This window comes from Pelodiscus sinensis, chromosome 24 (genome assembly GCF_052426305.1).
Source record: "Pelodiscus sinensis isolate ZL-2025 chromosome 24, ASM5242630v1, whole genome shotgun sequence".
Classification (NCBI taxonomy): domain Eukaryota; kingdom Metazoa; phylum Chordata; order Testudines; family Trionychidae; genus Pelodiscus; species Pelodiscus sinensis.
In genome coordinates this window covers 26,184,343-26,204,952 of record NC_143075.1, presented here as the reverse complement: position 1 = coordinate 26,204,952, position 20,610 = coordinate 26,184,343, and positions in this window count along the sequence as shown.

The window sequence follows — 20,610 nt, the reverse complement described above, 5'->3', positions numbered from 1 at the left end:
GGCGGGGCAAACCTGGGAGGAGAAGCTGGGCCGGCGGAGCCTGGCTTGGGAGAAAAAGCTGGGTGGGCGGGGCCTGGCTCAGGAGGAGAAGCTGGGCAGGCGGGGCCAGGCTGGGAGGGGAATCTGGGCGGGCGGGGGCTGGCTGGGAGGGGAAGCTGGGTGGGCGGAGCCAGGCTGGGAGGGGAAGCTGGGGGGCGGGGCCAAGATGGGAGGGGAAGGTGGGCGGGCGGGGCCAGGCTGGGAGGAGAAGCTGAGCGGGCGGGGCCGGACTCGGGAGGGGAAACTGGGCGGCCGGGGCCTGGCTCGAGAGGGGAAGCTGGGCGGGCAGGGACGGACTCGGGAGGGGAAGCTGGGCGGGCGGGGCCAGGCTGGGAGGAGAAGCTGGGTGGGCGGGGCCGGGCTCGAGAGGAGAAGCTGGGAAGGCGGGGCCGGGTTCGGGAATAGAAAGTGGGCGAGCGGGGCAAGGCTGGGAGGGGAAGCTGTGGGGGGCGGGGCCAAGCTGGGAGGGGAAGGTGGTCGGGCGGGTCCAGCCCGGGACGAGAAGCTTGGTGGGCGGGGCCTGGCTCGGGAGGGGAAGCTGGGCGGGCGGGGCCGGACTGGGGTGGAGAAGCGGGGCGGGCGGGGCCTGGTACCGGAGGAGAATCGGGGCGGGCGGGGCCAGACTGGGAGGAGAAGCGGGGCGGGCGGGGCCAGGCTGGGAGGAGAAGCTGGGCGGGCGCGGCCTGGCTCCGGAGGGGAACGGGGCGGGCGGGGCCAAGCTGAGAGGGGAAGGTGAGCGGGCTGAGCCAGGCTGGGAGGGGAAACTGAGCGGGCAGGGCCTGGCTCGGGAGGAGAAGCTGGGCAGAGGGGCCTGTCTGGGAGGGGAAGCAGGGCGGGCGGGGCCTGGCTAAGGAGGAGAAGCTGGGCAGGCGGGGCCAGGCTGGGAGGGGAAGCGGGCCGGGCGGGGCCTGGCTGAGAGGGGAAGGTGGGCGGGCGGGTCCAGGCTGGGAGGAGAAGCTGGGTGGGCCCGGTCGGGCTCGGGAGGGGAAGCTCGGAAGGCGGGGCCGGGCTCGGGAAGAGAAAGTGGGTGGGCGGGGCCAGGCTGGGAGGAGAAGCTGGGCGTGCGGGGCCGGACTCGGGAGGGGAAGCTGGGCGTTGGAGGCCTGGCTTGGGAGGAGAAGCGGGGCGGGCGGGGTCGGAAACGGTAGGAGAAACTGGGCGGTCGGGGCCTGGCTGGGAGGGGATGCAGGGCGGGCGGGGCCGGGCTCTGGAGGAGAAACTGGGCCAGCAGAGCCTGGTAGGGAGGGAAAGCAGGGCGGGCAGAGCAGGGAAGCTGGGCGGGCGGGCCCAGGCTCGGGAGGGGAAGCTGGGCGGGCGGGCCCAGGCTCGGGAGGGGAAGCTGGGTGGGCGGGGCCAAGGTGGGAGGGGAAGCTGGGCAGGCGGGGCCTGGCTTGGGAGGGGAAGCTGGGCGGGCGGGGCCTGGCTTGGGAGAAATAGCAGGGCGGGCGGGGCCTGGCTCAGGAGGAGAAGCTGGGCCGGCGGAGCCTGGCGGGGAGGGGAAGCAGGGCGGGCGGACCAGGGCAGCTGGGCCGGCGGGGCCAGGCTGGGAGGGGAAGCTGGGCGGGCGGGGCCAGGCTCAGGAGGGGAATCTGGGCGGGCGGGGGAAGGCTGGGAGGAGAAGCTGAGCGGGCGGGGCCGGGCTCGGTAGGAGAAACTGGGCCGGCGGAGCCTGGCGGGGAGGGGAAGCAGGGCGGGAGGACCAGGGCAGCTGGGCCGGCGGGGCCAGGCTGGGAGGGGAAGCTGGGCGGGCGGGGCCAGGCTCAGGAGGAGAAGCTGGGCAGGCGGGGCCAGGCTGGGAGGGGAAGCTGGGCGGGCAGGGCCGGACTCGGGAGGGGAAGCTGGGCGGGTGGGGCCAGGCTGGGAGGGGAAGCTGGGGGGGCGGGGCCAAGCTGGGAGGGGAAGGTCGTCGGGCGGGGCCAGCCTGGGAGGAGAAGCTGGGTGGCCGGGGCCTGGCTCGGGAGGGGAAGCTGGGCGGGCGGGGCCGGGCTGGAAGGGGAAGCTGGGCGGGCGGGGCCTGGCTCGGGAGGGGAAGCTGGGCGGGCGGGGCCTGGCTTGGGAGGGGAAGCTGGGCGGGCGGGGCCTGGCTTGGGAGGAAAAGCTGGTCGGGCGGAGCCTGGCTTAGGAGGAGAAGCTGGGCAGGCGGGGCCAGGCTTGGAGGTGAAGCGGGCCGGGCGGAGCAGGGAAGCTGGGCGGGCGGGGCCTGGCTCGGGAGGGGAACGGGGCGGATGGGGCCAACCTGGGAGGGGAAGGTGAGCGGGCGGGGGCAGTCTGGGAGGGGAAAGTGGCCGGGCGGGGCCTGGCTCGGGAGGAGAAGCTGGGCAGAGGGGCCTGGCAGGTAGGGGAAGCAGGGCGGGCGGGGCAAGGCTGGGAGGGGAAGGTGGGCGGGCGCGGCCTGGCTCCGGAGGGGAACGGGGCGGGCGGGGCCAAGCTGAGAGGGGAAGGTGAGCGGGCTGGGCCAGGCTGGGAGGGGAAACTGAGCGGGCAGGGCCTGGCTCGGGAGGAGAAGCTGGGCAGAGGGGCCTGTCTGGGAGGGGAAGCGGGCCGGGCGGGGCCTGGCTGAGAGGGGAAGGTGGGCAGGCGGGGCCAGGCTGGGAGGAGAAGCTGGGTGGGCCCGGTCGGGCTCGGGAGGGGAAGCTGGGAAGGCGGGGCCGGGCTCGGGAAGAGAACGTGGGTGGGCGGGGCCAGGCTGGGAGGAGAAGCTGGGCGTGCGGGGCCGGACTTGGGAGGGGAAGCTGGGCGTTGGAGGCCTGGCTTGGGAGGAGAAGCGGGGCGGGCGGGGTCGGGAACGGGAGGAGAAACTGGGCGGTCGGGGCCTGGCTGGGAGGGGATGCAGGGCGGGCGGGGCCGGGCTCTGGAGGAGAAACTGGGCCAGCGGAGCCTGGTAGGGAGGGAAAGCAGGGCGGGCAGAGCAGGGAAGCTGGGCGGGCGGGGCCAGGCTGGGAGGGGAAGCTGGGCGGGCGGGCCCAGGCTCGGGAGGGGAAGCTGGGTGGGCGGGGCCAAGGTGGGAGGGGAAGCTGGGCAGGCGGGGCCTGGCTTGGGAGGGGAAGCTGGGCGGGCGGGGCCTGGCTTGGGAGAAATAGCAGGGCGGGCGGGGCCTGGCTCAGGAGGAGAAGCTGGGCAGGCGGGGCCAGGCTGGGAGGGGAATCTGGGCGGGCGGGGGAAGGCTGGGAGGAGAAGCTGAGCGGGCGGGGCCGGGCTCGGGAGGAGAAACTGGGCCGGCGGAGCCTGGCGGGGAGGGGAAGCAGGGCGGGCGGACCAGGGCAGCTGGGCCGGCGGGGCCAGGCTGGGAGGGGAAGCTGGGTGGGCGGGGCCAGGCTCAGGAGGAGAAGCTGGGCAGGCGGGGCCAGGCTGGGAGGGGAAGCTGGGCGGGCAGGGCCGGACTCGGGAGGGAAAGCTGGGCGGGTGGGGCCTGGCTTGGGAGGAAAAGCTGGGCGGGCGGAGCCTGGCTTAGGAGGAGAAGCTGGGCAGGCGGGGCCATGCTGGGAGGGGAAGCGGGCCGGGCGGAGCAGGGAAGCTGGGCGGGCGGGGCCTGGCTCGGGAGGGGAACGGGGCGGATGGGGCCAAGCTGGGAGGGGAAGGTGAGCGGGCGGGGGCAGTCTGGGAGGGGAAACTGGGCGGGCGGGGCCTGGCTCGGGAGGGGAAGGTTGGCGGGCGGAGACTGGCTTCGGAGGAGAAGCGGGGCGGGCGGGGCCGGGAACGGGAGGAGAAACTGGGCGGGCGGGGCCAGGCTCGGGAGGGGAATCTGGGTGGCCGGGGCCTGGCTCGAGAGGGGAAGCCGGGCGGGCAGGGACGGACTCGGGAGGGGAAGCTGGGCGGGCGGGGCCCAGCTGGGAGGGGAAGCTGGGCGGGCAGGGCCGGACTCGGGAAGAGAAGCTGGGCGGGCGGGGCCTGGCTTAGGAGCAGAAGCTGGGCAGGCGGGTCCCAGCTGGGAGGGGAAGCTTGGCGGGCAGGGCCGGACTCGGGAGGGGAAGCTGGGCGGGCGGGGCCAAACTGGGAGGGGAAGTTGGGCGGTCGGGGCCTGGCTGGGAGGGGAAGCTGGGCAGGCGGGGCCAAGCTGGGAGAGGAAGCTGGGTGGGCGGGGCCTGGCTTGGGAGGAGAAGCTGGGCGGGCGGTGCCTGGCTCAGGAGGAGAAGCTGGGCAGGCGGGGCCAGGCTGGGAAGGGAAGCTGGGTGGGCGGGGCCGAACTCGGGAGGGGAAGCTGGGCGGGCCGGCCGGGAACGGGAGGAGAAACTGGGCGGGCGGGGCCTGGCTCGGGAGGGGAAGCTTGGCGGGCGGGGCCTGGCTTAGGAGCAGAAGCTGGGCGGGCGGGGCCAGGCTGGGAGGAGAAGCTGGGTGGGCGGGGCCGAGCTCGGGAGGGGAAGCTGGGCGGGCCAGCCGGGAACGGGAGGAGAAACTGGGCGGGCGGGGCCTGGCTCGGGAGGGGAAGCGGGGCGGGCGGGGCCAGGCTGGGAGGGGAAGGTGGGCGGGCGGGGCAAACCTGGGAGGAGAAGCTGGTCGGGCGGGGCCTGGCTCGGGAGGGGAACGGGGCGGCCGGGGCCAAGCTGGGAGGGGAAGGTGGGCGGGTGGGGCAAACCTGGGAGGAGAAGCTGGGCCGGCGGAGCCTGGCTTGGGAGAAAAAGCTGGGCGGGCGGGGCCTGGCTCAGGAGGAGAAGCTGGGCAGGCGGGGCCAGGCTGGGAGGGGAATCTGGGCGGGCGGGGGCTGGCTGGGAGGGGAAGCTGGGTGGGCGGAGCCAGGCTGGGAGGGGAAGCTGGGCGGGCGGGGCCAAGATGGGAGGGGAAGGTGGGCGGGCGGGGCCAGGCTGGGAGGAGAAGCTGGGTGGGCGGGGCCTGGCTTGGGAGGAGAAGCTGGGCGGGCGGGGCCGGACTCGGGAGGGGAAGCTGGGCGGGCGGGGCCAGGCTGGGAGGGGAAGTTGGGCGGGCGGGGCCAGGCTCGGGAGGGGAAGCTGGACGGGCGGGCCGTGAACTGGAGGAGAAACTGGGCGTGCGGGGCCTGGCTCGGGAGGAGAAACTGGGCGGGCGGGGCCTGGCACTGGAGGGGAAGCTGGGCGGGCGGGGCCGGACTCGGGAGGGGAAGCTTGGCGGGCGGGGCCTGGCTTAGGAGCAGAAGCTGGGCAGGCGGGGCCAGGCTGGGAGGAGAAGCTGGGTGGGCGGGGCCTGGCTTGGGAGGAGAAGCTGGGCGGGCGGGGCCGGACTCGGGAGGGGAAGCTGGGCGGGCGGGGCCAGGCTGGGAGGGGAAGTTGGGCGGGCGGGGCCAGGCTGGGAGGGGAAGCTGGGCGGGCGGGGCCAGGCTGGGAGGGGAAGCTGGGCGGGCGGGGGGTGGCTGGGAGGGGAAGCTGGGCGGGCAGGGCCAGGCTGGGAGGAGAAGCTGGGTGGGCGGGGCCGGGTTCGAGAGGAGAAGCTGGGAAGGCGGGGCCGGGTTCGGGAATAGAAAGTGGGCGAGCGGGGCAAGGCTGGGAGGAGAAGCTTGGTGGGCGGGGCCTGGCTCGGGAGGGGAAGCTGGGCGGGCGGGGCCGGACTGGGGTGGAGAAGCGGGGCGGGCGGGGCCTGGTACCGGAGGAGAATCGGGGCGGGCGGGGCCAGACTGGGAGGAGAAGCGGGGCGGGCGGGGCCAGGCTGGGAGGAGAAGCTGGGCGGGCGCGGCCTGGCTCCGGAGGGGAACGGGGCGGGCGGGGCCAAGCTGAGAGGGGAAGGTGAGCGGGCTGGGCCAGGCTGGGAGGGGAAACTGAGCGGGCAGGGCCTGGCTCGGGAGGAGAAGATGGGCAGAGGGGCCTGTCTGGGAGGGGAAGCAGGGCGGGCGGGGCCTGGCTAAGGAGGAGAAGCTGGGCAGGCGGGGCCAGGCTGGGAGGAGAAGCGGGCCGGGCGGGGCCTGGCTGAGAGGGGAAGGTGGGCGGGCGGGTCCAGGCTGGGAGGAGAAGCTGGGTGGGCCCGGTCGGGCTCGGGAGGGGAAGCTCGGAAGGCGGGGCCGGGCTCGGGAAGAGAAAGTGGGTGGGCGGGGCCAGGCTGGGAGGAGAAGCTGGGCGTGCGGGGCCGGACTCGGGAGGGGAAGCTGGGCGTTGGAGGCCTGGCTTGGGAGGAGAAGCGGGGCGGGAGGGGTCGGGAACGGTAGGAGAAACTGGGCGGTCGGGGCCTGGCTGGGAGGGGATGCAGGGCGGGCGGGGCCGGGCTCTGGAGGAGAAACTGGGCCAGCGGAGCCTGGTAGGGAGGGAAAGCAGGGCGGGCAGAGCAGGGAAGCTGGGCGGGCGGGGCCAGGCTGGGAGGGGAAGCTGGGCGGGCGGGCCCAGGCTCGGGAGGGGAAGCTGGGTGGGCGGGGCCAAGGTGGGAGGGGAAGCTGGGCAGGCGGGGCCTGGCTTGGGAGGGGAAGCTGGGCAGGCGGGGCCTGGCTTGGGAGGGGAAGCTGGGCGGGCGGGGCCTGGCTTGGGAGAAATAGCAGGGCAGGCGGGGCCAGGCTGGGAGGGGAATCTGGGCGGGCGGGGGAAGGCTGGGAGGAGAAGCTGAGCGGGCGGGGCCGGGCTCGGGAGGAGAAACTGGGCCGGCGGAGCCTGGCGGGGAGGGGAAGCAGGGCGGGCGGACCAGGGCAGCTGGGCCGGCGGGGCCAGGCTGGGAGGGGAAGCTGGGCGGGCGGGGCCAGGCTCAGGAGGAGAAGCTGGGCAGGCGGGGCCAGGCTGGGAGGGGAAGCGGGCCGGGCGGAGCAGGGAAGCTGGGCGGGCGTGGCCTGGCTCGGGGGGGGAACGGGGCGGATGGGGCCAAGCTGGGAGGGGAAGGTGAGCGGGCGGGGGCAGTCTGGGAGGGGAAAGTGGGCGGGCGGGGCCTGGCTCAGGAGGAGAAGCTGGGCAGAGGGGCCTGGCAGGTAGGGGAAGCAGGGCGGGCGGGGCAAGGCTGGGAGGGGAAGGTGGGCGGGCGGAGACTGGCTTCGGAGGAGAAGCGGGGTGGGCGGGGCCGGGAACGGGAGGAGAAACTGGGCGGGCGGGGCCAGGCTCGGGAGGGGAAGCTGGGCGGCCGGGGCCTGGCTCGAGAGGGGAAGCTGGGCAGGCGGGGCCAGGCTCGGGAGGGGAAACTGGGCGGGCGGGGCCTGGTACCGGAGGAGAATCGGGGCGGGCGGGGCCAGACTGGGAGGAGAAGCGGGGCGGGCGGGGCCAGGCTGGGAGGAGAAGCTGGGCGGGCGCGGCCTGGCTCCGGAGGGGAAGCGGGCCGGGCGGGGCCTGGCTGAGAGGGGAAGGTGGGCGGGCGGGTCCAGGCTGGGAGGAGAAGCTGGGTGGGCCCGGTCGGGCTCGGGAGGGGAAGCTCGGAAGGCGGGGCCGGGCTCGGGAAGAGAAAGTGGGTGGGCGGGGCCAGGCTGGGAGGAGAAGCTGGGCGTGCGGGGCCGGACTCGGGAGGGGAAGCTGGGCGTTGGAGGCCTGGCTTGGGAGGAGAAGCGGGGCGGGAGGGGTCGGGAACGGTAGGAGAAACTGGGCGGTCGGGGCCTGGCTGGGAGGGGATGCAGGGCGGGCGGGGCCGGGCTCTGGAGGAGAAACTGGGCCAGCGGAGCCTGGTAGGGAGGGAAAGCAGGGCGGGCAGAGCAGGGAAGCTGGGCGGGCGGGGCCAGGCTGGGAGGGGAAGCTGGGCGGGCGGGCCCAGGCTCGGGAGGGGAAGCTGGGTGGGCGGGGCCAAGGTGGGAGGGGAAGCTGGGCAGGCGGGGCCTGGCTTGGGAGGGGAAGCTGGGCGGGCGGGGCCTGGCTTGGGAGAAATAGCAGGGCGGGCGGGGCCTGGCTCAGGAGGAGAAGCTGGGCAGGCGGGGCCAGGCTGGGAGGGGAATCTGGGCGGGCGGGGGAAGGCTGGGAGGAGAAGCTGAGCGGGCGGGGCCGGGCTCGGGAGGAGAAACTGGGCCGGCGGAGCCTGGCGGGGAGGGGAAGCAGGGCGGGCGGACCAGGGCAGCTGGGCAGGCGGGGCCAGGCTGGGAGGGGAAGCTGGGCGGGCGGGGCCAGGCTCAGGAGGAGAAGCTGGGCAGGCGGGGCCAGGCTGGGAGGGGAAGCGGGCCGGGCGGAGCAGGGAAGCTGGGCGGGCGGGGCCTGGCTCGGGAGCGGAACGGGGCGGATGGGGCCAAGCTGGGAGGGGAAGGTGAGCGGGCGGGGGCAGTCTGGGAGGGGAAAGTGGGCGGGCGGGGCCTGGCTCAGGAGGAGAAGCTGGGCAGAGGGGCCTGGCAGGTAGGGGAAGCAGGGCGGGCGGGGCAAGGCTGGGAGGGGAAGGTGGGCGGGCGGAGACTGGCTTCAGAGGAGAAGCGGGGTGGGCGGGGCCGGGAACGGGAGGAGAAACTGGGCGGGCGGGGCCAGGCTCGGGAGCGGAAGCTGGGCGGCCGGGGCCTGGCTCGAGAGGGGAAGCTGGGCGGGCGGGGCCAGGCTCGGGAGGGGAAACTGGGCGGGCGGGGCCTGGCTTGGGAGGATAAGCTGGGCGGGCGGGGCCTGGCTCGGGAGGGGAAACTGGGCGGGCGGGGCCTGGCTCGAGAGGGGAAGCTGGGCGGGCAGGGACGGACTCGGGAGGGGAAGCTGGGCGGGCGGGGCCTGGCTTAGGAGCAGAAGCTGGGCAGGCGGGGCCAGGCTGGGAGGGGAAGCGGGCCGGGCGGAGGAGGGAAGCTGGGCGGGCGGGGCCTGGCTCGGGAGGGGAACGGGGCGGGCGGGGCCAAGCTGGGAGGGGAAGGTGAGCGGGCCGGGCCCGGCTGGGAGGGGAAGCTGGGCGGGCGGGGCCAGGCTGGGAGGAGAAGCTGGGCGGGCGGAGCCAGGCTGGGAGGGGAAGCTGGGCGAGCGGGGCCAGGCAGGGAGGGGAAGGTGGGCGGGCGGAGACTGGCTTCGGAGGAGAAGCGGGGCGGGCGGGGTCGGGAACGGGAGGAGAAACTGGGCGGGCGGGGCCAGGCTCGGGAGGGGAAGCTGGGCGGCCGGGGCCTGGCTCGAGAGGGGAAGCGGGGCGGGCAGGGACGGACTCGGGAGGGGAAGCTGGGCGGGCGGGGCCCAGCTGGGAGGGTTAGCTGGGCGGGCAGGGCCGGACTCGGGAGGGGAAGCTGGGCGGGCGGGGCCAAACTGGGAGGGGAAGCTGGGCGGGCGGGGCCAAGCTGGGAGAGGAAGCTGGGCGGGCGGGGACTGGCTCGGGAGGGGAAGCTGGGCGGGCCGGGCCTGGCTTGGGAGGATAAGCTGGGCGGGCGGGGCCTGGCTGGGAGGAGAAGCTGGCCGGGCGGGGACAGGGTGGGAGGGGAAGCTGGGCGGGCAGGGCCGGACTCGGGAGGGGAAGCTGGGCGGGCGGGGCCAGGCTCGGGAGGGGAAACTGGGCGGGCTGGGGCTGGCTCAGGAGGAGAAGATGGGCGGGCGGGGCCAGGCTGGGAGAGGAAGCTGGGCAGGCGGGGCCTGGCAGGGAGGCGAAGCAGGGCGGGCGGGGCAAAGCTGGGAGGGGAAGCTGGGTGGGCAGCGCCGGACTCGGGAGGGGAAAGGGGGCGGGCGGGGCAAACCTGGTAGGGGAAGGTGGGCGGGCGGGGCCTGGCTCGGGAGGGGAAACTGGGCGGGCGGGGCCTGGCTTGGGAGGAGAAGCTGTGCGGGCGGTGCCTGGCTCAGGAGGAGAAGCTGGGCAGGCGGGGCTAGGCTGGGAGGGGAAGCTGGGCGGGCGGGGCCGGACTCGGGAGGGGAAGCTGGGCGGGCCGGCCGGGAACGGGAGGAGAAACTGGGCGGGCGGGGCCTGGCTCGGGAGGGGAAGCGGGGCGGGCGGGGCAAACCTGGGAGGGGAAGGTGGGCGGGCGGGGTAAACCTGGGAGGAGAAGCTGGGTGGGCGGGGCCGAGCTCGGGAGGGGAAGCTGGGCGGGCCGGCCGGGAACGGGAGGAGAAACTGGGCGGGCGGGGCCTGGCTCGGGAGGGGAAGCGGGGCGGGCGGGGCAAACCTGGGAGGGGAAGGTTGGCGGGCGGGGTAAACCTGGGAGGAGAAGCTGGGCCGGTGGAGCCTGGCTTGGGAGAAAAAGCTGGGCGGGCGGGGCCTGGTTCAGGAGGAGAAGCTGTGCAGGCGGGGCCAGGCTGGGAGGGGAATCTGGGCGGGCGGGGGCTGGCTGGGAGGGGAAGCTGGATGGGCGGGGGCTGGCTGGGAGGGGAAGCTGGATGGGCGGAGCCAGGCTGGGAGGGGAAGCTGGGGGGCGGGGCCAAGATGGGAGGGGAAGGTGGGCGGGCGGGGCCATGCTGGGAGGAGAAGCTGAGCGGGCGGGGCCGGACTCGGGAAGGGAAACTGGGCGGCCGGGGCCTGGCTCGAGAGGGGAAGCTGGGCGGGCGGGGCCTGGCTTAGGAGCAGAAGCTGGGCAGGCGGGGCCAGGCTGGGAGGGGAAGCGGGCCGGGCGGGGGCTGGCTGGGAGGGGAAGCTGGATGGGCGGAGCCAGGCTGGGAGGGGAAGCTGGGCGGGCGGGGCGAAGATGGGAGGGGAAGGTGGGCGGGCGGGGCCAGGCTGGGAGGAGAAGCTGAGCGGGCGGGGCCGGACTCGGGAGGGGAAACTGGGCGGCCGGGGCCTGGCTCGAGAGGGGAAGCTGGGCGGGCGGGGCCTGGCTTAGGAGCAGAAGCTGGGCAGGCGGGGCCAGGCTGGGAGGGGAAGCGGGCCGGGCGGAGCAGGGAAGCTGGGCGGGCGGGGCCTGGCTCGGGAGGGGAACGGGGCGGGCGGGGCCAAGCTGGGAGGGGAAGGTGAGCGGGCCGGGCCAGGCTGGGAGGGGAAGCTGGGCGGGCGGAGCCGGACTCGGGAGGGGAAGCTGGGCGGGCGGGGCCAGGCTGGGAGGAGAAACTGGGTGGGCGGGGCCGGGCTCGGGAGGGGAAGCTGGGCGGGCGGGGCCAGGCTGGGAGGGGAAGCTGGGTGAGCAGGGCCAGGCAGGGAGGGGAAGGTGGGCGGGCGGGGCCAGGTTGGGAGGAGAAGGTGGGTGGGCGGGGCCGGGCTCGGGAGGGGAAGCTGGACGGGCGGGCCGTGAACTGGAGGAGAAACTGGGCGTGCGGGGCCTGGCTCGGGAGGAGTAACTGGGCGGGTGGGGCCTGGCACGGGAGGGGAAGCTGGGCGGGCGGGGCAAACCTGAGAGGGGAAGGTGGGCGGGCGGGGCAAGGCTGGGAGGAGAAGCTGGGCGGGAGGGTCTTGGCTCGGGAGGGGGTCGGGGCGGGCGGGGACAAGCTGGGAGGGAAAGCTGGGCGTGCGAGTCCTGGCTTGGGAGGAGAAGCGGGGGGGGGCGGGTCCGGGAACGGGAGGAGAAAATGGGCGGTCGGGGCCTGGCTTGGAGGGGATGCAGGGCGGGCGGGGCCGGGCTCGGGAGGAGAAACTGGGCGGTCGGGGCCTGGCTGGGAGGAGAAGCTGGGCGCGCGCGGCCTCGCTCGGGAGGGGAAGCTGGGCCGGGGGGGCCAGGCTGGGAGGGGAAGCTAGGCAGGCGGGGCCAGGCTCGGGAGGGGAAACTCGGCGGGCGGGGCCGGACTCGGGTGGAGAAGCTGGGCGGGCGGGGCCGGGTACCGGAGGAGAATCGGGGCGGGCGGGGCCAGACTGGGAAGAGAAGCGGGGCGGGCGGGGCCAGGCTGGGAGGAGAAGCTGGGCGGGCGCGGCCTGGCTCCGAAGGGGAACGGGGCGGGCGGGGCCAAGCTGAGAGGGGAAGGTGAGCGGGCTGGGCCAGGCTGGGAGGGGAAACTGAGCGGGCAGGTCCTGGCTCGGGAGGAGAAGCTGGGCAGAGGGGCCTGTCTGGGAGGGGAAGCAGGGCGGGCGGGGCCTGGCTAAGGAGGAGAAGCTGGGCGGGCGGGGCCAGGCTGGGAGGGGAAGCGGGCCGGGCGGGGCCTGGCTGAGAGGGGAAGGTGGGCGGGCGGGTCCAGGCTGGGAGGAGAAGCTGGGTGGGCCCGGCCGGGCTCGGGAGGGGAAGCTGGGAAGGCGGGGCCGGGCTCGGGAAGAGAAAGTGGGTGGGCGGGGCCAGGCTGGGAGGAGAAGCTGGGCGTGCGGGGCCGGACTCGGGAGGGGAAGCTGGGCGTGCGAGGCCTGGCTTGGGAGGAGAAGCGGGGCGGGCGGGTCCCAGCTGGGAGGGGAAGCTTGGCGGGCAGGGCTGGACTCGGGAGGGGAAGCTGGGCGGGCAGGGACGGACTCCGGAGGGGAAGGTGGGCGGGCGGGGCCCAGCTGGGAGGGGAAGCTGGGCGGGCAGGGCCGGACTCGGGAAGAGAAGCTGCGCGGGCGGGGCCTGGCTTAGGAGCAGAAGCTGGGCAGGCGGGTCCCAGCTGGGAGGGGAAGCTTGGCGGGCAGGGCCGGACTCGGGAGGGGAAGCTGGGCGTGCGAGGCCTGGCTTGGGAGGAGAAGCGGGGCGGGCGGGGTCGGGAACGGTAGGAGAAACTGGGCCAGCGCAGCCTGGTAGGGAGGGAAAGCAGGGCGGGCAGAGCAGGGAAGCTGGGCGGGCGGGGCCAGGTTGGGAGGGGAAGCTGGGCGGGCGGGCCCAGGGTGGGAGGGGAAGCTGGGTGGGCGGGGCCAAGGTGGGAGGGGAAGCTGGGCAGGCGGGGCCTGGCTTGGGAGGGGAAGCTGGGCGGGCGGGGCCTGGCTTGGGAGGGGAAGCTGGGCGGGCGGGGCCTGGCTTGGGAGAAGAAGCAGGGCGGGCGGGGCCTGGCTCAGGAGGAGAAGCTGGGCAGGCGGGGCCAGGCTGGGAGGGGAATCTGGGCGGGTGGGGCCGGGCTCGGGAGGAGAAACTGGGCCGGCGGAGCCTGGCGGGGAGGGGAAGCAGGGCGGGCAGGGCCGGACTCGGGAGGGGAAGCTGGGCGGGTGGGGCCAGGCTGGGAGGGGAAGCTGGGGGGGCGGGGCCAAGCTGGGAGGGGAAGGTCGGCGGGCGGGGCCAGCCTGGGAGGAGAAGCTGGGTGGCCGGGGCTTGGCTCGGGAGGGGAAGCTGGGCGGGCGGGGCCGGGCTGGAAGGGGAAGCTGGGCGGGTGGGGCCTGGCTCGGGAGGGGAAGCTGGGCGGGTGGGGCCTGGCTCGGGAGGGGAAGCTGGGCGGGCGGGGCCTGGCTTGGGAGGAAAACCTGGGCGGGCGGAGCCTGGCTTGGGAGGAGAAGCTGGGCAGGCGGGGCCAGGCTGGGAGGGGAAGCGGGCCGGGCGGAGCAGGGAAGCTGGGTGGGCGGGGCCTGGCTCGGGAGGGGAACGGGGCGGGCGGGGCCTAGCTGGGAGGGGAAGGTGAGCGGGCGGGGGCAGTCTGGGAGGGGAAACTGGGCGGGCGGGGCCTGGCTCGGGAGGAGAAGCTGGGCAGAGGGGCCGGGCAGGTAGGCGAAGCAGGGCGGGCGGGGCAAGGCTGGGAGGGGAAGGTGGGCGGGCGGAGACTGGCTTCGGAGGAGAAGCGGGGCGGGCGGAGCAGGGAAGCTGGGCGGGCGGGGCCTGGCTCGGGAGGGGAACGGGGCGGGCGGGGCCAAGCTGGGAGGGGAAGGTGAGCGGGCCGGGCCAGGCTGGGAGGGGAAGCTGGGCGGGCGGAGCCGGACTCGGGAGGGGAAGCTGGGCGGGCGGGGCCAGGCTGGGAGGAGAAACTGGGTGGGCGGGGCCGGGCTCGGGAGGGGAAGCTGGGCGGGCGGGGCCAGGCTGGGAGGGGAAGCTGGGTGAGCAGGGCCAGGCAGGGAGGGGAAGGTGGGCGGGCGGGGCCAGGTTGGGAGGAGAAGGTGGGTGGGCGGGGCCGGGCTCGGGAGGGGAAGCTGGGCGGGCGGGCCGTGAACTGGAGGAGAAACTGGGCGTGCGGGGCCTGGCTCGGGAGGAGTAACTGGGCGGGTGGGGCCTGGCACGGGAGGGGAAGCTGGGCGGGCGGGGCAAACCTGAGAGGGGAAGGTGGGCGGGCGGGGCAAGGCTGGGAGGAGAAGCTGGGCGGGAGGGTCTTGGCTCGGGAGGGGGTCGGGGCGGGCGGGGACAAGCTGGGAGGGAAAGCTGGGCGTGCGAGTCCTGGCTTGGGAGGAGAAGCGGGGGGGGCGGGGCCGGGAACGGGAGGAGAAAATGGGCGGTCGGGGCCTGGCTTGGAGGGGATGCAGGGCGGGCGGGGCCGGGCTCGGGAGGAGAAACTGGGCGGTCGGGGCCTGGCTGGGAGGGGAAGCAGGGCGGGCGGACCAGGGAAGCTGGGCCGGGGGGGCAGGCTGGGAGGGGAAGCTAGGCAGGCGGGGCCAGGCTCGGGAGGGGAAACTCGGCGGGCGGGGCCGGACTGGGGTGGAGAAGCGGGGCGGGCGGGGCCTGGTACCGGAGGAGAATCGGGGCGGGCGGGGCCAGACTGGGAAGAGAAGCGGGGCGGGCGGGGCCAGGCTGGGAGGAGAAGCTGGGCGGGCGCGGCCTGGCTCCGAAGGGGAACGGGGCGGGCGGGGCCAAGCTGAGAGGGGAAGGTGAGCGGGCTGGGCCAGGCTGGGAGGGGAAACTGAGCGGGCAGGTCCTGGCTCGGGAGGAGAAGCTGGGCAGAGGGGCCTGTCTGGGAGGGGAAGCAGGGCGGGCGGGGCCTGGCTAAGGAGGAGAAGCTGGGCGGGCGGGGCCAGGCTGGGAGGGGAACGGGGCGGATGGGGCCAAGCTGGGAGGGGAAGGTGAGCGGGCGGGGGCAGTCTGGGAGCGGAAACTGGGCGGGCGGGGCCTGGCTCGGGAGGAGAAGCTGGGCAGAGGGGCCGGGCAGGTAGGCGAAGCAGGGCGGGCGGGGCAAGGCTGGGAGGGGAAGGTGGGCGGGCGGAGACTGGCTTCGGAGGAGAAGCGGGGCGGGCGGGGCCGGGAACGGGAGGAGAAACTGGGCGGACGGGGCCAGGCTCGGGAGGGGAAGCTGGGCGGGCGGGGACTGGCTCGGGAGGGGAAGCTGGGCGGGCCGGGCCTGGCTTGGGAGGATAAGCTGGGCGGGCGGGGCCTGGCTCAGGAGGAGAAGCTGGGCTGGCGGGGCCAGGCTGGGAGGAGAAGCTGGCCGGGCAGGGACAGGGTGGGAGGGGAAGCTGGGCGGGCAGGGCCGGACTCGGGAGGGGAAGCTGGGCGGGCGGGGCCAGGCTGGGAGGGGAAGCTGGGTGGGCGGAACCAAGCTGGGAGGGGAAGGTCGTCCGGCGGGGCCAGCCTGGGAGGGGAAGCTGGGCAGGCGGGTCCCAGCTGGGAGGGGAAGCTTGGCGGGCAGGGCCGGACTCGGGAGGGGAAGCTGGGCGGGCGGGGCCAAACTGGGAGGGGAAGTTGGGCGGTCGGGGCCTGGCTGGGAGGGGAAGCTGGGCGGGCGGGGCCAAGCTGGGAGAGGAAGCTGGGCGGGCGGGGACTGGCTCGGGAGGGGAAGCTGGGCGGGCCGGGCCTGGCTTGGGAGGATAAGCTGGGCGGGCGGGGCCTGGCTCAGGAGGAGAAGCTGGGCTGGCGGGGCCAGGCTGGGAGGAGAAGCTGGCCGGGCGGGGACAGGGTGGGAGGGGAAGCTGGGCGGGCAGGGCCGGACTCGGGAGGGGAAGCTGGGCGGGCGGGGCCAGGCTGGGAGGGGAAGCTGGGCGGGCGGGGCCAGGACTCGGGAGGGGAAGCTGGGCGGGCGGGGCCAGGCTGGGAGGGGAAGCTGGGTGGGCGGAACCAAGCTGGGAGGGGAAGGTCGTCCGGCGGGGCCAGCCTGGGAGGGGAAGCTGGGCGGGCGGGGCCTGGCTCGGGAGGGGAAACTGGGCGGGCGGGCCCTGGCTTGGGAGGAGAAGCTGTGCGGGCGGGGCCTGGCTCAGGAGGAGAAGCTGGGTGGGCGGGGTCAGGCTGGGAGGGGAAGCTGGGCAGAGGGGCCTGGCAGGGAGGGGAAGCAGGGCGGGCGGGGCAAGGCTGGGAGGGGAAGCTGGGTGGGCAGCGCCGGACTCGGGAGGGGAAATTGGGGGGGGGCCTTGCTTGGGAGGAGAAGCTGGGCAGGCGGGGCCAGGCTGGGAGGGGAAGCTGGGCGGGCGGGGCCGGACTCGGGAGGGGAAGCTTGGCGGGCGGGGCCTGGCTTAGGAGCAGAAGCTGGGCAGGCGGGGCCAGGCTGGGAGGAGAAGCTGGGTGGGCGGGTGTGACGTAGTGGGGGTACCTGGCTGGTTTCTATGCTGCTGGCTCTGGGGGAACCCCCACTGGCTGCTGTGGGTACCACGACCCAGCAAAACAGGATGAGTCACTATGCAAACCAGTGGCCAGACACCCCCCATGGAGAGGAACAAAGGAAGGTGGAATGCTGCCTTGGCTGGGGGGCAGGGCTGGAAGTTAGGGAGTTGGTTGCTGGCTGTCGGAGGGCATGGAGGAGACAGCCTAGGGAGAGGAGCTGGAGTTTAGGGGCCCAGTCTCCCCCATCTCAAGGGGGCCTGAGGCATCCTAGCCCAGTTCCTGTGACCAGATTACATCTGTGCTGCGCTGTGCTGGAGGAGCAATAAACCACCCTCAATTCCACTGGCTGGTGCAGTCTGTTTGTGCCATTTCGGGGTGCAGGAGACGGGGAACCCCCAACGTGCCGTCACACTGGTGTCAGGAGTGGGATGCACTGCACCCCGTGGATGAAGCTCCCAGCGGTGAGCGACAAGGCGCAGTAGAAGCAAGAGCCCTGGAGCCAGGCGTGCTGGAGACAGAGCGAAGCGGTTCCTGGGAATCGTGGGGCGCTGCAGCACTAGACTGGTGAGTCTGCACCGAGGGGCCCAGCGGGCAGATGGCCTACGCCCGACTCTTGAAGGCAGAGCTGGTGGGGCTGTGCAGAGAGAGGGGCTTGCCTGTGCAGAAAGCAACCAAGGCCCAGCTGATTACCCAGCTGGAAGAGAATGACCAGCCACGGGGCCAGGATCTTGTCCCCAGGGGAAGCAGCCAGACCCCCCCTGAGAGTGTGTCAGGCTCAGAGAGGGGGAGGAGCGCTGGAACCCAACGGAGAGATGAGACAGCGTCTCCCGGGAGGCCTGCAAGCCGTAGCCCATCTAGGGCAGGGGCCAGCCCAGCGGAGCTGCGGCGGCTGGAGATCCAGCTGCGGATCAAGGAATTGGAAGTACAGGACCGAGAGAAGGACCGCCAGGACCGAGAGAGGGACCGCCAGGATCGAGAGAAGGAGCGCCAGGACCGAGAGAGGCAGCGACAGCATGAGCTGGCCATGGCAGAGCGGAGAACCTGCGGGGCACCGGCTGCGCCAAGAGTGGATGGGCCCCAGAGTCCCAGGGATGCCAGGCGCTTGGAGAGGCTCGTGGTGGCCCAATTGAAGGACATGGGTGACATAGACGGGTTCCTCAGCTCCTTTGAGAGGGCCTGTGGGCTGCAACAGGTCCCCCCAGCTGACTGGCTGCAGGAGCTCGTCCCCGCACTGAACCAGGAGGCGGCCGGAGTGCTCAGTCAGCTGGAGGACCTACAGCCAGGGGATTACAACCGAGTCAAGGAGGCCCTGCTGCACAAGTTCGGGCTGACCCCCGAGATGTACAGGAAGAAGTTCCGGGGGGTACAGAAAGGGCCACGGGAGACCTATGTGGACCTGGCCTCCCGCCTGGCGCAATACTGCCGCAAGTGGGTGTCTGGAGTCGGAGCCCAGACCGCAGAGGAGCTGCTCAAGCTGGTCATGATGGAGCAGTTCTATGAAGCGTGCCCACCCAAACTGAGGCTGTGGCTCAAGGACCGGAGACCAGAGAACCCCCAGGAGGCCGGGAGACTGGCGGATGAGTTCACGGAGAGCCGGTCCGGGTGTGAACGGGAGTCCCGGAGAGAAAGGGAACCGCGCAGAGACCGGATCTCGGCTGAGCGACGGAGGGAGTCAACTACGGGGCGAGACCAAGGAACAGGTCGTCTGCGCCCCAGAGAACCAGCCAGGGCCTGGACAGAGACAGCCCAAAGCCTAACTTGCCATCGCTGTGGGCAAAAAGGCCACAAGAGGGCTCAGTGCACCAGGTCCCAGGACCGGGGACTGTCCAGGGTTAACTGGCTGGGGCGGGAGGAAGGGCAGGCTGCCCCAGAGGCAGGGGCTGGCAGGCAAACCTCAGCTCAGAGAGAGGGGAAGGATGCTCAGTGCACCTCCCCTGGGAGGTCTGATTCTCAGGAGGCGGATTTCTCCGTGTACCGGGTGGGGGCAGGACGGCCCCTGCGGAGCGAGTGCCTCATACCCCTGGAGGTGGATGGTAGGAAGGTGACGGGCTTCTGGGACACGGGGGCGGAGGTGACTCTGGCCCGATCTGACATAGTGGCCCAGGAGCGGATACTACCCCACGCGCAGCTGACCCTGAAGGGCATAGACGGGTCCCCGTTTAAGGTGCCTGTAGCCAGGGTGCATCTGAAATGGGGGGCGAAGGAAGGCCTCAAGGAAGTGGGGGTGCACCCGCACTTGCCCACCGAGGTGCTGATGGGGAACGACCTAGAGGAGTGGCCCCATGAATCCCAGCGGGCTCTAGTCACTACCCGGAGCCAGAGCCAGCGGGGGGCTGACAACGTGGGTCCAGGGAAGGACTCCTGGCAGCGTCCTCAGGGTCCCATCCCAGTGGACACGGGGTCCAGCCAGGCTGGGACTCCGGACCTAGGCAGAGGTGGGGGACAGGTCCCGATCCCTGCCTCAGCAGCTGAATTCCAGGCTGAGGTGCAGGCAGACCCCTCCTTGCAGAGGCTGAGGGACCAGGCTGGCCTCCGTGCAGCTCAGCCCCGGGGGAGAGGTGGCCAGGAGAGATTCCTGCGGGAGCGTGGGCTCCTGTTCCGTGAGTGGCTCCCCCCCAGGAAGGCGAGGGCATGGAGGGTAGAGCGGCAGCTGGTCGTCCCCCGAAAGTATCGCCTCAAGCTGCTGTATTTGGCCCACGATGTCCCCGTTGGGGGCCACCGGGGGATCCGGAGCACCCGGCTGAAGCTGCTCCAGCACTTCTATTGGCCGGGAATCTTTACAGCCGTGCAGCGGTACTGCCGGTCCTGTGACTCCTGCCAGAGGGGCGGGAAGGCCCAAGACAGGAGGAAAGCGGCTTGGGGGTCTCTACCCCAGATAGAGGACCCTCTGGGCTTGCTGAGAGAGTTATGGGAGGGGAAGTCCTCCCTGGATGGAGCATCGGGGGTGGAAGCCGCCCTGGCTGTCCAGAGAAGGCTCGCTGGGCTCATGGCCCCGGCCCGAGAGACCCTGGCCAGAGATCAAGGCCAGCGGAAGGGTGGGTGTGACCCCCGAGGACAGGCCTGGGCCAGTCGCCCTGGAGCGGGGCGGCGAGTGGACAGAGGGAAGCCAATTCATGTGGGGCCTCGCCACGGCCGGCCCGAGTCAAGGGGAGCACCCATGTCCCCAGGGCGGGTTCCCACGCAGAGGACCCGAACTTCCCTAGGTCACGAGCGGAGTGACCCTGCTCAGTTCGCTCTCGGAGGGGGGAGAACTGTGACGTAGTGGGGGTACCTGGCTGGTTTCTATGCTGCTGGCTCTGGGGGAACCCCCACTGGCTGCTGTGGGTACCACGACCCAGCAAAACAGGATGAGTCACTATGCAAACCAGTGGCCAGACACCCCCCATGGAGAGGAACAAAGGAAGGTGGAATGCTGCCTTGGCTGGGGGGCAGGGCTGGAAGTTAGTGAGTTGGTTGCTGGCTGTCGGAGGGCATGGAGGAGACAGCCTAGGGAGAGGAGCTGGAGTTTAGGGGCCCAGTCTCCCCCATCTCAAGGGGGCCTGAGGCATCCTAGCCCAGTTCCTGTGACCAGATTACATCTGTGCTGCGCTGTGCTGGAGGAGCAATAAACCACCCTCAATTCCACTGGCTGGTGCAGTCTGTTTGTGCCATTTCGGGGTGCAGGAGACGGGGAACCCCCAACGTGCCGTCACAGCGGGGCCGAGCTCGGGAGGGGAAGCTGGGCGGGCGGGGCCTGGCTCGGGAGGGGAAGCGGGGCGGGCGGGGCCAGGCTGGGAGGGGAAGGTGGGCGGGCGGGGCAAACCTGGGAGGAGAAGCTGGTCGGGCGGGGCGTGGCTCGGGAGAAAAAGCTGGGCGGGCGGGGCCTGGCTCAGGAGGAGAAGCTGGGCAGGCGGGGCCAGGCTGGGAGGGGAATCTGGGCGGGCGGGGGCTGGCTGGGAGGGGAAGCTGGGTGGGAGGAGCCAGGCTGGGAGGGCAAGCTGGGGGGGCGGGGCCAAAATGGGAGGGGAAGGTGGGCGGGCGGGGCCAGGCTGGGAGGAGAAGCTGAGCGGGCGGGGCCGGACTCGGGAGGGGAAACTGGGCGGCCGAGGCCTGGCTCGAGAGGGGAAGCTGGGCGGGCAGGGACGGACTCGGGAGGGGAAGCTGGGCGGGCGGGGCCTGGCTCGGGAGGGGAAGCTGGGCGGGCGGGGCCTGGCTTAGGAGCAGAAGCTGGGCAGGCGGGGCCAGGCTGGGAGGGGAAGCGGGCCAGGCGGAGCAGGGAAGCTGGGCGGGCGGGGCCTGGCTCGGGAGGGGAACGGGGCGGGCGGGGCCAAGCTGGGAGGGGAAGGTGAGCGGGCCGGTCCCGGCTGGGAGGGGAAGCTGGGCGGGCGGAGCCGGACTCGGGAGGGGAAGCTGGGCGGGCGGGGCCAGGCTGGGAGGAGAAGCTGGGTGGGCGGGGCCGGGCTCGGGAGGGGAAGCTGGGCGGGCGGGGACAGGCTGGGAGGGGAAGCTGGGCGAGCGGGGCCAGGCAGGGAGGGGAAGGTGGGCGGGCGGGGCCAGGTTGGGAGGAGAAGGTGGGTGGGCGGGGCCGGGCTCGGGAGGGGAAGCTG